Source organism: Rhinatrema bivittatum, chromosome 9, assembly GCF_901001135.1.
Source record: "Rhinatrema bivittatum chromosome 9, aRhiBiv1.1, whole genome shotgun sequence".
Classification (NCBI taxonomy): domain Eukaryota; kingdom Metazoa; phylum Chordata; class Amphibia; order Gymnophiona; family Rhinatrematidae; genus Rhinatrema; species Rhinatrema bivittatum.
The window spans coordinates 129,113,441-129,127,972 of NC_042623.1; the positions used below are offsets into that span (position 1 = coordinate 129,113,441).

General features: G+C 40.8%; 1 protein-coding gene across 6 annotated transcripts in view; it reads left to right on the forward strand.

Moving 5' to 3' along the window:
• Nucleotides 1–14,532, forward strand: part of MKRN1 (makorin ring finger protein 1) — a 180,669-nt gene that overhangs the window by 93,810 nt on the left and 72,327 nt on the right. For 2 of the 6 annotated variants that reach the window (XM_029615778.1, XM_029615779.1), the window contains exon 2: nt 2,154–2,256. The exons of the other annotated variants lie outside the window; for them this stretch is intronic. The gene's annotated coding sequence lies outside the window, so the exon portion shown is untranslated. The remainder of the gene's footprint in view (nt 1–2,153; nt 2,257–14,532) is intronic. 6 annotated transcript variants of the gene reach the window in all.

Genomic DNA, 14,532 nt, shown 5'->3' on the forward strand with positions numbered 1-14,532 from the left:
CTGCCAAATATCCAAACTAACTTCTTGGCTGTGTTCTCAGCACTTCATGGCAATTTGAGGTACCAGTAATGGCTTTCAAACATGTAGAACAGGGCTTCCTGAGCTTTTGGCAATGTGACCCCATTTTAATACTTGAGAATTCACATGACCCAGTGGATGACCAAAACAACATTGATCTCATTAACTTGGTTTTATTTTGTTTTATAGTTTTATTCTTTCTTTCATAATTTTTTAATGAAATTTTATTTACTTTTCTAAGTTTTTATTTGTATTAGTCGATTTAATGTAACTTTTATTCTATACTATGAGATTTTATTAATTTATTGTTTTTTTCTTATGTTGTAAACCGTAGAGATAGAGACATAGTTCTCTCAACAACGGTATAGAAAAGCTGTACAAATAAACAAATAAATAAATTAGCAGAAGTGTAATCTCTCTCCAACAATCACTCTACTCTAAGCTTCCCCACACTCCAGCTGGTCCCCTGTCTCATCCTACACTCTCTCTAATTGATCCTTTCTCTCAATCTCTACCACTTCCAAAGGACCTCTTCTCTCAATTTCCTGCTGTCCAGGAGATCCTTGTATATCTTACAGCTCCTCTCACCTCCCCAGCCCATGCACTCTCGCTCACTCTTTCCAGCCCTTTTTGCATCCCCCAACTGATCATCTCTCACCTCCAAGTGCTTCTTTTGTCTCTCACTGATCCTTTATCCCCTGACCCTCATCCCCAATTCCACCTCTGACCTCCCAGCTTCCCCTCAAACCCTTCTCTCACATCCTCCAACTTATCACCTCTTTTACCTCCCCCAAGTTGATCTTCTGTCATTCACCTTCTCTTACCCTCCACAATCAATTCCTATCCACCTGATCCAACCCTCAAACCTCTCCTGAATCTTTCCCTCCTGTCAAACATTCCCTTTTCCAAACACCTCCCTGGCCAGGGGTAACAGCAACAATTTTCTTTGGGTCCTGGGCCAAAAGTGGATAACAACTGGTGGGAAGAGAAGGCAGGTTAATTACCGGGGCAATGATTTTCTTAGATAAGTTCAGTAAAAGGTGAGGAGCGAGAACCAATGGCAATCTCCACTGGCCCATGCACACTCAGCTCTTCCATCTCTTCAATGGCTGGTCCCGAGCTCGATGGTGACCTGCAAGGGGCAGCAGTGGTAAGAATGAAAGTCAGCACAGGGCTTGTGAGTTGGTGCAAGCTTACAGGCTCTGCAGAGGCCCCAATTGCTCCTTGTATTCATGCAAAGGCATCCCACTCGCTCACAGGTCCCACTCTGATTTCCACTGCTAACTCTGCTTCTGCTGACGCCTGAAGAAAGCTGTGGTTTGAAGCACTTACCACTCCAACTGAAGGTAATCTGATCCCATTTGAGGTCACAACTAACAGTTTGGGAAGCCTTGATTTACATCATACATACTGAAAGTAACATTGAAAGAGTTACATGAGGATTGTGTGCATAACACATTTATGCTATTTTATAAACCTCAAAAGTACATACGTACTTGCACTGTTGCGTGTAAATGTGAACATGGAAAACAGGTGCAGTTTAGAGGTGTTCTGGGATGGAGTTCTGAAGTATGCAAACATTGCTGTTTTGTAAGTGGTATACATGCATACATTACACTTTTACATTTGCTAATTGATTTGTGCAGTTGAAATTGTACTTGTCTGTCTGTAGTTTTTGGGAGGGAGGTCTGGATAAACGGGTGGTGATTCCAAGTATTTTCAGAAGTGTAGTACACTCATACTTGGTGCAATACCTGCAGGGAATGGGTGACTTAGAATTTACCCAGTATGTACAATCTGTGACACATGTGGATGGTCAGACACTTTATCTCGTATTTAGTAAGGGTAAGGATTTTTCTGTAAGAAGTTCTAATTTGACATCGTTTTTGTAGACCGATCCTATTTTAATTACCTTTAAATTGCATACTAAGTTTGTATTTAGTTTCTGCTCTAAATGGTCATTTTTATCTAGGAGTTTGTGTGATATAAATCTGAATTTGTTAGAATCTAATTTGAATAATTTTCTTTATAATACCTAACCTTTAGGTAACACAGATTGTTATTTAGAACTATACTCTGTAAAATGCTTTCGATTCTGTAGCCCCTTTACAACTACATACTGTTTTGTGTTCTAGAAATCATCCGCGGTATCACCCTGGATTGCGGTTACTAAAAAGACGTGTACCAAACTGAAAATGGTGGAAAAATAAAACTCTGAAAAATGTATTAATTTCTAAGGTAAACATACAAATCTATAAATTATCTGTTCTAAAAGCTGAAAAGGATTATCTTATGAGTCAGCTGAATAATGAAAGCTGGTGTGGAAGTAAAAACTCATAATAGAACTTTATCAGGTACATTTGAAGCAAAAAGCCTGTGAGGGAATAAGTTGGATGATTAGATGATCAAGGGGGATAAGGGGCACTAAGGGAGGACCAGGCTATAGTGGAGAGACTAGTGGCTTTGTTTTAAAAACCCGGCGTGTGTTAAAACCAGGAAATACGCGCCTGGCCAGGCTGCGCACGAGTGCCGTGGGGATTTTCAAAGGCCAGCAGTCACGCATATTTCCTGGCATATGCCGAAGAACAGATTAGAGAAAAAGGGACGGGGTCTGGGCAGGGTGTAGGTGTAGGTGGGCCAGGACAGCACCTGAAGGCACTGTCCCGCTGAAGTGTGCGCCAGCAGCTGGCCAGCCCGTGCAACCTGCTACTGCTCTGTAGAGCAGGTAAGTATTAAAAAAACAAAACAAAAAACAAAGGGGGTCATTTATCATATCGCGTTAGAGCATTATCGCGGTAAAAGCCTGTCAGGTGTGATAAATTTAATGCACATTGCAGTAAAATAGTGCGAGTTGTAGTATCTGGAAAATTACCTTAACCACGTCCCTTTTTTTTATCATGAGCACTATTCTTGCAAAATTTGTAGCAAAATGATGAATCTAGTCCCAAGTTAGTTAGCGGGGTTTAAGGAGTCAGGGCAGATAGGGGAAAAATGGAGGCAGGTTAGTTAGGGAGTTTAGGAAGTTCCCTCCCAATCTGCGTCAACGCGCGCATGTTATAAAATCAATGCATCCATGTGTGCACACTGGGAACCGTGTGCACATGGATGCCTGCTCGCGGATTTTATTTGCTTTGCTTTGGTGTTAAGTGAGTAAGCTGTAAGGGAGATACCCATGCCAGAAATGATGCTTAAAGGTGATGATTCAGAGGCACTCAAATAAATCTTGGTGAACCTGGAAGATGTAATAGGGCAAATTGACAAACAAAAGAGTAGAAAATCACCTGGACCAGAATGTATACATCCCAGAGTGCTGAGAAATGTAATTGCGGACCTGCTATTAGTAATTTGTAAACTATCATTAAAAGCAACCACGGTACTTAAAGATTAGAGGGTGTTCAACGTAATGAAAAATTTTAAAAGGGTTCCAAGAAACTACAGACAGGTGAGCCTGACATCAGTGATGAGCAACATGTTAGAAAAAATGAACATATAGATAGTCATAGTTTAATGAGACAAAGCCACTATGGATTTAATCAAGGGAAGTCTTGCCTTGCCAATCTTCTACATTTTTTTTAAGAAATAAAAGAAATGTGGATAAAGTGGGCCAGTTGATATAGTGTATCTGAATTTTCAGAAAACATTTGACAAAGTACCCTATGAGAGACTCTTGAGGAAATTAAAAAGTCTTGGGATTGGAAGCAATGACCTATTGTGGATTGGGAACAGATTAAAAGAAAACAGCGAATAGGGCTAAATGGTCAATTTTCTCAATGGAGAAAGGTGAATAATGGTGTCCAAGGAATCTTTACTGGGACCACTGCTTTTTAACATATTTATAAGTGACCCAGAGATGGAAAAATTGAATGAGGTGATCAAATTTGCTGATGATGCAAATTATTCAAAGTTGTTAAATCATAAATGAGAAATTGTAAGTGACTGGGCATCCAAATGTCAGATGAAATTTAATATGGACAAGTGCAACGTGACGCACTTAAGGAAGAGCAATATAAATTATAGCTACACAATGCAAGATTCCACATTAGAAGACACTACCCAGGAAAAGGATCTAGGCATCGTGGATAATATGTTGAAATCCTCTGCTCAATGTGCAACGTTGAAGGCCATGAAAGCAAATAGAATACTAGAAATTATTAGAAAAGGAATGGAGAATAAAACAGAATAAGATCATGCCTCTGTATCGTTTTCTGGTGCTACCACACCTTGAGTATTGTGTGCAGTTCTGGTCACCATATTTCAAAAAAAGGTATAGCAGAATTAGAAAAGGTACAGAGAAGGGAGACCAAAATGTTAAAGAAGATAGTGGTTCCCTTTTGAGGAAAGGCCAAATAGCTTAGGACTGTTCAGCCTGGAGTAGAAACAGCTAAGGGGATATAAGATAGAGGTCCATAAAATGAGTGGAGTGGAACGGGTAAATGTGAATATGTTGTTTACTCTTTATAATAGTACAAGGACTAGGGGACACATAATGCAGATACTTGGTAGCACATTTAAAACAAATAGGAGAAAAAATTTTCACTCAACACATAATTAAGCTTGGAATTAGTTGCCAGAGGATGTGGTAAAAGATGTTTATTTTGCTGGGTTTAAAAAAGGTTTGTAACATAGTAATGATGTCAGAAAAAGACCAAATGGTTCATCCAGTCTGCCCAGCAAATTTCTTGTAGTAGTAACTGCCGCTCTATGCAGGTTATCCCCATGTCTTATGTTAAGGGTAGTAATATTAACAATCAAAAACAAGCAATTGTCAACATTTTTACAGGGTAAGCAGCCTTCTTGATAATTCAAAGAATGCTGCTTGGAACATGCTTTGCTTTAGGAAGCTGTCCTGTGTTTATTCCCTAATGTCTGCATTTCAGTATCCCGGACCATAAAAGTCCAGGCCAAGCATTGGCTGCCATCTGAATCCAATTCCCCTTTTTTCCCCTCCTCTCTATCGTCAAAATGGAGAGCGATGTTACAGTTGTGTCAGAATCATAAAAAATAATTGGTTAAAGATAGTAATCCCCATGACTTCTATTAAGGATAGTAGCTGTTGCTCTATACAGGTTATCCCCATGCACCTTTTCTTCATCTCCATCTCTGTCCTTTAGGGATCCATGGTGTGTATCCCACGGCTGGAGTCTAGAATCATACTTGCAGAAGTGGTACAGGGCTGCAGGGCAGGATTGGAGTTGGTCTTCTGCCTAACTAGCCCCCTTTACTGCAGGTTGAGCCCTTGGGTTCTGGGGACCAGTAGGACTTGCATTCTGCAGAACATTATGGCTGGGGCTGTATTCAGGCACAGTCTGGAAGCTGGATATTGGCAGGGCTGGAAGCAACGATGTTAGGTTCTATATTAGGAGTTACCACCCAGGAAAAAGATCTAGGCATCATAGTGGATAATACATTGAAATCGTCAGCTCAGTGTGCTGTGACAGTCAAAAAAGCAAACAGAATGTTAGGAATGATTAAGAAGGGAACAGAGAATAAAATGGAAAATATTAAAAAGTCTCTATATCGCTCCATGTTGAGACCACACCTTGAGTATTGGGTACAATTCTGGTCGCCACATCTCAAAAAAGATATAGTTGCACTGGAAAAGGTACAGAGAAGGTGACCAAAATGATAAAGGGGATAGAATGACTCCCCTATGAGGAAAGGCTTAAAAGGTTAGGGCTGTTCAGCTTGGAGAAGAGACGGCTGAGGTCTATGATAGAGATCTATAAGATCATGTGAGAAGGGGTAAATGTGCTTTGGTTATTTACGCTTTCAGAAAATAGAAGGACTAGGGGGCACTCCTTGAAGATAGCAAGTAGCACATTTAAAACAAATCGGAGTAAATTCTTTTTCACTCAATGCATAATTAAGCTCTGGAATTTGTTGCCAGAGGTTGTGGTTAGGGAAATTAGTGTAGCTATTAACTGCTATTAATCAAATTTGCGGATGATACAAAATTATTCAGAGTAGTTAAAACACAAGCGGATTGTGATACATTACAGGAGGACCTTGCAAGACTGGAAGATTGGGCATCCAAATGGCAGATGAAATTTAATGTGGACAAGTGCAAGGTGTTGCATATAGGGAAAAATAACCCTTGCAGTAGTTACACGATGTTAGGTTCCATATTAGGAGCTACCACCCAGGAAAAAGATCTAGGCATCATAGTGGATAATACTTTAAAATCGTCGGCTCAGTGTGCTGCAGCAGTCAAAAAAGCAAACAGAATGTTAGGAATTATTAGTAAGGGAATGGTTAATAAAACAGAAAATGTCATAATGCCTCTATATCGCTCTATGGTGAGACCGCACCTTGAAGACTGTACAATTCTGGTCGCCGCATCTCAAAAAAGATATAGTTGCGATGGAGAAGGTACAGAGAAGGGCAACCAAAATGATAAAGGGGATGGAACAGCTCCCCTATGAGGAAAGGCTGAAGAGGTTAGGGCTGTTCAGCTTGGAGAAGAGATGGCTGAGGGGGGATATGATAGAGGTCTTTAGGATCATGAGAGGTCTTGAATAAGTAGATGTGAATCTGTTATTTACACTTTCGAATAATAGAAGGACTAGGGGGTATTCTGTGAAGTTAGCAAGTAGCATATTTAAGACTAATTGGAGAAAATTCTTTTTCACTCAACACACAAAAAAGCTCTGGAATTTGTTGCCAGAGGATGTGGTTAGTGCAATTAGTGTAGCTGGGTTAAAAAAAGGTTTGGATAAGTTCTTGGAGAAGTCCATTAATGGCTATTAATCAAGTTTACTTAGGGAATAGCCACTGCTATTAATTGCATCAGTAGCATGGGATCTTCTTAGTGTTTTGGTAATTGCCAGGTACTTGAAACCTGGATTGGCCACTATTGGAAACAGGATGCTGAGGTTGATGGACCCTCGGGCTGACCCAGTATGGTAACTTCTTATGTTCTTAAGGTTGGCTGAGGGTGGCGAGAGCTGGATATAAGCAGGACTGGAGGATGAGCTGGTACTGAGGGCAGGCAGGAGCTGGATATAGGCTGGGCGGTTACTAAGGGCAGACAGGAGCTGGATATAGGCAGGGCTGGAACCCAATACAGGCTGGGACCTGGTACACGTTATGAACTGGGAGCTGGAACACAGTACAGGCTGGGGTCAAGGGCAGATTAGGACCAAAGGACAAGGGCAGGCCTGGGATATCCAACAAGGACTGAGCTGGACAGGACAAGAACGTGACAAGAACTAGACAGAACAGGCAACAATAAACAGGAAGGTCCACCAGGGCATAAAGCTGGCTAGGCAAACCTAGAAAGCCTGAAGGCCACAAAGAGGGACAGGAAAACACAAGAGGGCACTGAGCATGGCAGGTAGGCCTGAAAGGCAACAGAGTAAGGACAGAAATCTTGGAAGGGCCCAGAGCAAGGCAGGAGGCAAGGGTAGGCTGCAAAGCAAGGCAGAAGATCTGGATAAGGCTACAAGGCAAGGCAGAAGATCTGGATAAGGCTGCAAGGCAGAAGGCGTGGGTAGGCCAGAAGGCAAGGCAGAAGGCCTGGATAGGCCAGAAGGCAAGGCAGAAGGCCTGGATAGGCCAGAAGGCAAGGCAGAAGGCCTGGATAGGCCAGAAGGCAAGGCAGAAGGCCTGGGTAGGCCAGAAGGCAAGGCAATAGGACAAGGCAGGCCACAAAGCAAGGCAGAATCATAAGACAAGGATGGCTAGGTCAAGGAGTTGATGTGTCTCAATGAAGAGGCACCGTGGGAATGGACAGGCTAGGTAAAGGCAGCCTGGAATTGAGGAGTCATGTGATCAGCAAGGAGGTAAATTGTACAGCTGTGATCGAGGCGCGCTGAGGAAACTGGTGGAGGGGAGACTGCACAGCAGATGGAACCATAACAGCCTTTTTTAATTTGTTTACTATTTTCGTCTTCACCATCTCTTCCAGAAGGACATTCCAGGCATCCACCACCTTCTCTATGTCTCTATGAAGAAATATTTCCTGATGGCTCTGAGCTGTCCCACTTGGAGTTTCATTTCATGACCTTAGTTCTACTGTTTGCTCTCTAACAGGAAATGTTCAAAATTCATGCATTATTAAAACTTTCAGGTATCTGAAAGTCTTTATCATATCTCCCCTGCACCTCATCTCTTCCAGGGTATATATAATTAGATCCTTTAGCCTCTCCTCTTAAGTCTTCCGATACAGACATTTTTGTCATCTTTCTCTGGACCGCTTCCATCCTGTCTCTATCTTTTTTGAGATATGGTCTCTAGAACTAAACATAGTACAGCAGGTGAGGCCTCACCAAGGACCTGTACAAGGTCATTATCACCTTCTTTTTCTTACTGGTTATTTCTCTCTCTATGCAGTCCAGCATTCTTCTGGCTTTAGCTATTGCTGTGTCACATTACTTTGCTGCCTCCAGATTAACATATACTATTACTCCCAAGGTCCCTCTTCCAGTCCTTGCACATTAGTCTTTCACCGCCACCCCCCCCCCCCCCCCCCCCCCCACCCCATCACATACAACTTGCTACACCCCAGATGCAAGACTTTGCACTTCTTGGCATTGAATCCCAGCTGCCACATCTTCTACCATTCTTCAAGCTTTCTTAAATCACTTTTCATTTTCTCTACTCCTTCAGGCATGCGCACTGTGTTGCAAATCTTAGTATCATCCGCAAATAGACAAATTTTACCTTCTATCCCTTCCGCAATGATCATAAAATTGATTAGAACCGGTCCCAAAGCCAATCCTTGTGGCAATCCACTTAACACAGTTCTCTCTTCTGAGTAGGTTCCATTTACCAATTATACATTGTCTCCTGTCAGTCAACCAGCTTGTAATGCATTCCATCACCTTGGTGCAAACTCCCAAGCTTTTCATTTTATTCATGAGCTTCCGATGTGGAACCTTTTCAAAAGCTTTGCTGAAATCTAAGTGAATTACATTGAACACTTCCTTTATCCAATTCTCTAGTCATCCAATCAAAAAAATCAATCATATTTGTCTGACAGGACCTTCCCCTGATGAATCCCTGCTGCCTCATGGCCAGCAACCCACTAGTTTGTAGGTAGTTCACTATTCTTTCTTTCAGTGGAATCTCCATTAATTTTGCCACCACCGAGGTTAGGCTAACCGGCTTCTAGTTTCCAGCCTCCTGTCTGCTACCACTCTTGTGAAGAGGGACCACCACTGCTCTTCTCCAATCACGTGGCACCACGTCTGTTTCCAGGTCTCTTTTGAACAGGTCTTTCAGCAGACCTGCCAGAAAATCTCTGAACTCCCTTAGTATCTTGGGATGTACCTCGTCCAGTCCCATGACCTTGTCCACTTTCAATTTTCCTAGCTCTTCCCATACATTCTTTTCTGTAAACAGTGTTTCATCTACCCCACCCCCATCTTCGGTCCTGTCAACCAGCAACAGTCCTTCTCCAGGGTCGTCTTTAGTGAACACCGAACTGAAATATTTAATAATTCTGCCATTTTTTCATTTCTCTCCACACATTGCTTCTTGTCTTTTCCTGGAGGAAAAGTCCATAAACCATTATAAAGATCGACTTAGAGAAATTAACTGCATATCCCTGGGATCACAGCATGGAATCTATTGAACTTTTGGGATCCTGCCATTGTGACCTAGATTAGCCTTTGTTGGAAACAGGATCCTGGGCTTGATAGACCTTTAGTCTGACCTAGCATAGAAAATCTTATGTTCTCCTGAGATGGGTGACCCGGAATCAATTGGTCTCTTAGTGGATATGTTTGCTGATTTTATTTCTTTTGTTAAGAAAACTGTGGATATTCTGTGTAATTTTGTATTGACTTCTGTGGCTGAAATGCCTGTTCAGGATTTATTGAAGGTTGGTTTTTATAATATATTGGTAGATTCTTCTACAGTTCTTTCCAGTAAATTTTCTCTTTTTCATAAGATATCTACATTAGGAATTGAGAAAATTTTACAATAAATTTGTAATAACATGCAGCCTCTATTACCAGGTTTGTGAATGTATCTTTTAGTTCTGGTGATTTAACAACTCATCTAGTTTATTATTTTAAATTGTTACCATACTTGATGGCACACGAGTAATTTGTAATCTATACCACCCATATTTCTCTTTATCGTGCCCTTCTGTAAACCGTTGTGATGGTATTTAACTTAACGACGGTATAGAAAATTTTTTAAATAAATAAATCTAAAAAGAGCTTCCGTTGTCCCATATTAAAGAAGTTTTCAATCGATTCTACGGTTCTGTCTAATTATTGTCCCAGCTCGTCCTTGACATTTCTTGCAAAAATAATTGATAACGTGGTTTTGTAACAGCTGTCTGATTTTTTTTAGACGATCACTCAACTTTGGTCCAATACAAAATCAAGTTTTCAAAAATTTCACAATTCTGAGACCCTTCTCTCCAGTGGGTTTGACACTGGAACTGATTATATACTCATTTTACTTGATGTATTTTCTGCTTTTGATACTGTAAACCATTCCATTCTACTTTCTTGCTTTCCTGCCTTGGGACTCTCTGTTGCTGTTCTTTCTTGGTTCAAATCCTTTTTATCACACTGACTGCAATAAATCACGTTGAATGCTTGTTTCCCAGTTTCATCTGGTATACCCCAAGGTTCAGCTCACTCCACAGCCTAATTTAACATCTATCTCACATCATTATGTCATCTGCTTGCTAGCCTTGGGCATGCTACAAGTTGTATGCTGACAACATCCAGTTTTTCTTTTCTCTAATATCATCCTGGCCTTTAACTGTTATGTCGGCTGGTTGCGGCTCCCGCAAACAGCCTGCCTCACCTCCCCTCCATCCTACCCGGGGTGGTTCCCGGAGTTGTGGCAAGGCTGCGGTAGCATTCCCAGCGCCGGCCCCCTCTTTGCTGCTCTGTCCACTGCCGGAGTGCCGCGAGGTGCGGCAGGAGAAGCCGTTCCCAGGCCACGCCTCTCCACTTTTTTTTAAAGGGCCCTCAGCAAGTCAGCTGACACCCTTCTTGTTGACGTCAACTCTCCAGGGCCCTATTTTAGGTGAGCCCTGACCAGCAGGTCTCGCTTTGGCAACCGCTCAGCCTCCTAGCTGTGTGCCTGTTGCCTGCCTTGTCTTGCCTGACTATGCTTCGGACTTCTCCAGACCCTGATCTTTGCTTCGCCTGACTCGCTTTGGACCTTCTTCAGCCCTGACCTTGCTACGGCTGACATCCCTTGAACTCCCTGTTGACTACCTCCTGTCTGATTCTGCCTGCTGATGGTAGGGTCCTGAGGAGCCCAACCGCCCCCCCCCCCCAGGTGACGTCTCCCCCACCTCGGTCCAAGGGCCACAAAGCCTACAAACCATAACATTAACTGAACAATTCATCTCTGATAATCCACAATATGCAGTTGGCTACATCATAATAAACTCTCTCTTAATGTCAGTATATCCAAAATCATTATCTTGTCTCATATTTGCCTTCATAATACTCCCAGCACTGTGGTTTGGATGATCATCATATTAATATCTCCCACACTGTACACAATCTCTGTGTTTTAATAGACCCTTCTCTTTCAATGAATGCCCATATAAAAGCACTACATTTGTTACGGCACCTAAGGCTTCTGTTTTATCCTGTACATTTTCATTGAATATTGTAATTTCTTATATTTTCCTGACTTGATTACTGCAATTCTTTCTATATTATCCTTCCAGCATACGCCTTAAGACCACTTCAAATCATCCAAAATTTTGCTGCCCAGTTGCTAACTGGAGTTTCAATGAGTGAACATATCACTCCAGTCTCTGCATTGGCTTCCTGTATCATGGCACATTTAATACAACTGAATAGTTATCTATAATTTACTAAATAACATACTTTTGCCCTGGATTTCCTCAACACTGAACCTGTATAATCTATCACAATCTTTTAGATTCTTTAATCAAGACCTCTTAGATGTTCCTTCACCAAAGGCTTCCCAACTTGATAAAACAAATGAGAGGGTTTTCTCGACACCTAGTTCAAGCTTATAGAATTCTCTCCCATTATCTATTTGCAATAAAATAAAAAGGACCAAAAATCTTTAAGAAGGCCCTGAAGACCCATTTTGTATAAGTCTGCTTACAGTGCAAAAGGTTATTTAGTCTCTTATTTTCTGTTTTTGTTCTTATTTTTTAATCTTTGTACGATTCTATTGTTGTATATATCCTTTTTAAGTACGCTTATCTCTTATGTTTATTTTTTATGGATGTATCTTGTACCCGGCCCTGAATTATGGAAGGGTGGGTAATAAATATTTTAAATAAATAAAAAAGACATGCAACTTTTTTTTTGTTTGTTTTTGATTTAATGCCATTTTATTTGGTAAAGTCATAACTAGGCATGGGTATGCATTTGATGGCTTAGAGTAAGCCCCCATTCCTCCCTTATTGAAACAAACCAGAGTTTTGCTACTATTAAAAAAAACAAAAAACAATCAAACAGCAAACACAAGGTCTTAATCCTTCAGATATTAATCATTATAGACCAGTTTCAAACCTTCCATTTCTTTCTTTCTTTCTTTTCTTTTTATTTGCCTTTCAAATTAGGTACAAGCAAAAACTTGTAACAGAATAGGAGATACCTTTACAGCAAATTTTCTATATTTCCAGAAACTCACAAAAAATAAAACAAAAAAGATAAAGTACCTCCATTGTTATAAGGAAATGGGGGAAGACAAAGAGAAATATTAGAGCAAACAAACGAGGATAATCACATCTAAGGTAACTGCTTTCTAGGTTCCCCTACAAAAACTTTTTCCCCATACAACCCTCAGAAAGATTTTAGGAGTGTGAATCAAAAAATGCACGTAATTGACATGGTTCAAAAAACACATAGTTTGAATTTTGATAGTTAATTAAGCATTTACACGGATATTTCAAAATAAATCTAGCTGCAAGTGCTAACACTTGCAGCTAGATTTAAGATCAACGAATGAACTAATTTCTCCAAATTGCTTTTAACCAGCAAAGGTCTAATGTGATGCAACACTTCCTGGCAATGAGACACTTGCAGCAAAGGTCTAATGTGATGCAACACTTGCAGCAAAGGTCTAATGTGATGCAACACTTCCTGGCAATGAGAGCCGAACACTTCGGCTCTCATTGCCAGGAACTTCTTACATCACTCTTGTGTAGTTTTTGTTATTTCTGGGTATATCCAGATCTTCTAACCATAGAACAAATGGGCTTGATTTCGAAGGAAAAATCTTAATATCGAATTTCTTTCTGATGGAAAAGAAAAAGTTACAAGCAAAGTCCCTCTGGTCTGAATATCCATTTCAAGAGAAAGCTCCAGAATATCCGAAATATTTAGGGTATTATCTTGTGCTTGATCAACCGGTACTTCTTTCAAGGATGATGGTAAATAATACATTTTTGTAATTGCCGGAATTGCTTCTTTAGGTAGTTTAAGGATCTTTGTAAGGTAATTGCTAAAAATATCTCGAGGGGAGATCAATTTCAAATAAGGAAAATTAAAGATCCTTAAATTTAAACTTCTTAATGTATTTTCTAAGATTTCCAATTTCTTGAGATGACCTGTATCTGATTGTATTAGCTTTGCTTGTACTGCTTCTACAGATGACATTCTAGTGTTCAATTCTTTTATTTTAATATCAACTAATGTTATTTGAGATTCCATTTTCACAGTTTTGGTTGTAATTTCTTTCATAGCCTGTGTTAAAGAGCAAATTGCTTTTTCCAAAGATGTTAATGCATTCCATATAGATTCTAGCGTAATTACCAAAGGTCGAGTCAGCGAAGGCTGAATAATCAAAAGTACCTTTGGTTCATCTTCTCCTCCTCCTGGGGAGTTCCCATGACCAACTCTTCGCCTGTAGGTTGCAGCTTTTCCAAAACACCCTTGGAATCTCCCGAACGGGGATTCTCTGAAGTTTGTGCCAAAATGGCGAATCTTCTCGGGGTGGGGAATATCCCTTGCTTAAACTCTCCTTTTATTGATGGAGATGACAATTCCTCCGAAATGTCACAAAAAATGGCAGAAGGTGGGGGGGGGGATCGTTGGGGCACCGGGGGCTTAACGATGTTTCCTCAGTCATGAGGGCTGGTGTTTGCTCCTCGCCAGCCTCGTCTGCAGCCCTTCCCGCCAGTGTATATAGAGGAGATGCAAAAAACGATTCTATCTGCGGTTGACAAGGTTCAAGAGAAGGTAACGGACAGGAAGCTGAAACTTCTCTCAATTTTGCTTTTCGCTTAGTATGCGGCATCTCCAGTATAAAGGAAAAAAGAGGTAATATCTAATAAGTATCGGAGAGAGCTTTTCTGCGTTCACCCTAGAGCATGGCCATCTTGGTCTCCCCCTGCCATTTATTTCTAAGGCTTTGGAAAAGATGGCTTTAAACAATTTTGCACCCAAGTCAGTTTGGTTCCCATCAAGGATTTAGCACTGAAACTGTGCTGGTTGCCATGCTAATGAACTTTAACTTAAAGAAAATACTGGCAGAGATTATATAATTCTTTTACTTGATATATTGGCTGTTTTTGATTCAATATTTTATCCAGTTTTGCTTCAGTGCCTT